Source organism: Hirundo rustica (genome assembly GCF_015227805.2).
Source record: "Hirundo rustica isolate bHirRus1 chromosome 5 unlocalized genomic scaffold, bHirRus1.pri.v3 SUPER_5_unloc_1, whole genome shotgun sequence".
Lineage (NCBI taxonomy): Eukaryota > Metazoa > Chordata > Aves > Passeriformes > Hirundinidae > Hirundo > Hirundo rustica.
Genome location: NW_026690175.1, coordinates 201,324 through 204,550, shown reverse-complemented (window position 1 = coordinate 204,550; position 3,227 = coordinate 201,324).

Genomic DNA, 3,227 nt, shown 5'->3' with positions numbered 1-3,227 from the left:
AAGACAAATAAAATAAATAAAATTATATATTAAAAATACAAAATAAAAATTTAAAAACACAAAATAAAAATAACATGAAAATAAAAATTAATATTTTTAAAAGTAAAAGTAATTAAAAAGTAAAGAAAATATAATAAAAACAAAAGTAAAACTAATAAATAAATTAAAATATAAAGATAGAAGAAATAAAATAGAAAAGCTTTTTAAAAATTCAAAACAAAAAAATCCATGAAAAAGTAAAACTCAAGAAAATAAAATAGACTGAAAAAAATTTACAAAAGTTAAAAAAAAAAAAAAAAAAAAAAAAAAAAGTGCAGCTCTCCTCTCCTGCCACTGCCTAACACAGCTCCAGGAGGATCCTGCACTACGCAGGAATGGGGAAAACAAACCCAGTGCCTCCCAGACAAGAAGGTTTTTAGACAATTCCCAGTTTTGCTTGGAAACAAATTCTATTTTAGAGGGAAACTCACTTCGGATGAACATCCAAATGTGTCAAGGCAGGAAAGAACCTCCCCCTTGTGTCCAAGGAACAGCAATTAGGCCAGGATTTAAGTGGGGTCTGAATCGCCCTGAGATTTTAGAAGTAATTACCAACTGGCCAGAAAATCAAAACTTTAATCTCACAGATGAAGAGGAGCAGGAACAAGTGACACGTGCTGAAGAAGCTCCACCATGTAACCAACTGCCAGCCAAAGAAACACACTACGCTCTTTTCACTAAGAGTTCCTGCCGCATCATAAGGCTAAACCAGAAGTAAAAAGCAGACATATAAAGCCCCACACGACAGGTTGCACAAGCCACTGAAAGAGAGGGTGGATCGAGTCAACTAACTGAACCCAAAGCTGTTCAACTAGCCCTGGACATTGCTGAAAGAGAGAAGTGACCAAAGCTCTACCTCTACACCGAGTCACAGATACACAGATTGGCATTCACCAGTTCTCTGTGGGCTTTGCTGGAAAGGTGGAAAAATGCCAACTGGCAGTGTAGGGGGAAACCAATCTGGGCTGCCGAGGAATGGAAGGGCACTGCAGTCGGGTAGAGAAGTTACCTGTGAAAGTCCGCGATGCAGATGCCCATGTCCCCAGGAGTCGGGCTAACGAGGAACACCAGAACAACAAACAGGTAGATCAGGCTGCAAAGACAGAGGTGTCAAAGATAGACTTAGATTGGCAACACAAGGGAGAGTTGTTCCGAGCTCAATGGGCCCATGATGCCTCAGGTCATCAGGGCAGGGATGCCACCTGTAAGTGGGCAGAAGACCGAGGGGTGGATCTAACTATGGACAGTATTTCTCAGGTTATCCATGACTGTGAGACGTGTGCTGCCATCAAGCAGGCCAAGCGGTGCAAGCCCCTATGGTACGGCGGGCGATGGTCCAAGTATAAGTACGGGGAAGCCTGGCAGATTGACTACATCACCCTTCCCCAAACCCACCAAGGCCAGCGCTACGTGCTGACCATGGTGGAAGCCACCACTGGATGGTCAGAGACCTACCCTGTGCCTCACGCTACTGCCCGGAACACCATGGTGGGCCTTGAAATGCAAAACCCATGGAGACATGGCACCCCAGAGAGAATCGAGTCAGACAATGGGACCCACTTCAAGAACAGCCTTATAAACACCTGTGCTAGAGAACATGGCATTGAAAGGATAGATCACATCCACTCATGCACCTTGAGGATCATCAAGCCCATCCCTTTTTGTGGTTGGGGCACCTGCCACTGGACCAGGTTGCTCAAAGCCTCATCTAACCTGACATTTAACCCTGCCAGGGATAGGGCATCCACAACTTCTCTGGAAAACCCCTCTCACTGCCTTGCCACCCTCACGGTACAGCATTTGTACCTGTTCTGTAATACAAACCTGCCCTCTTTCCATTGAAGGCCATTCCCCTGTGTCCTATCATTCCAGGGTCTTGTATGTATTTTTTTCCAGCCTTCTTATAACCCCCTTTCAGCACAGGAAGGATGCTCTAAGTGTTGCTAAAGCCTTTTTTCCAGGCTGAAAAACCGCAGCCCTCCGAGCCTGACTTCATAGGAGAGGTTCTTTAGCCCTTATTTCTCCTCTGGAGTCACTTCAGCAGGTTCATGTCCTTCTCCATGGTGGAGGCCCCAGAGCTGGACACAGCACTCTGTGTCCCAGGAAAACCATGAAAACTATTCAGTTCCCTGTGGATATTTAAAACATGTAACTTCCTGGTCTTCCACGTCTCAAGGTAGATGATACTGGATTTTACTTTTTTTAGGAATGTAGGAGCATTTGGGATGCTGGCAAAAGGAACGGCCCTAAGTAAAGGTCTTGAGTTTTTCCAGAGAGGAAATGTTCTCCTAATGCAGCCTCTCTTTGTTTCCTCTTTTCTTGTGTGGTTTCTGTTTGTTTGTTTTTTAATTCTGATTGCTGAACTTAGCTTTAGCACTAAATCACTCATACAAAAAGGCAATCGGGATTTATAGCTGCAGTCTTAGATTTTAATGTCAGATAAACAAAATGCAACATCACATTAATTATTTATTTTTAATATTACATTAGCATATTTCCTTATGTAACTGGTGCAGAGCAACTAAAATGCTGTTTTAGGGCAGGAAAAATAGCAGAATGTGAACTGGGTCTGTTCTTCAGCAATATCAGACCTTTGAAACTAAACTCACAGCTCAGGAGTGCAAACTTAAGTGCAATAAAGCTTTGTGGATATAAAAACACTTCACACTCTCAGCTGAACTCGTCAATGTTATGCTGCATTTCAGTGTGGTCATAATTTTCTTTTCTAGTTCTATTCACATTTGCAGAAGTGTCAAGAAAAATTTCAATTCAGGAGCAACTTACCCATAGACTCCAACACTGATGCCGCTATATATAAAGAGGACCCGTCCAGTGCTTCCAGACTGTCAAACCCTATAGAACTTGCTGCCTTCTTACTGTTAAAACTTAGCTCAGCAACTCCATTTTCAATCTGGAAACAAAACAGAAATCATCACTTGATAATCAATGATTTAGAAATAAGACACAGACCACATGCAGATTCAGTATGTTTCTGTTCATTGCCTGTTTTCAGAGGAAATCAAAGGTGGAGAGGTGTTTCAAAAGAATTATTTATTCCCTAAAATTATCTTAAATTAAGCAACCCGTGGCAAAGTTCAGGTGTGCAGGTTCAGCAAGAGGTAGGGATAACACAGAGAGATCTTCAGTAAATGAGGAAAAGGGATCATTCATATAGAACATACTCCCCA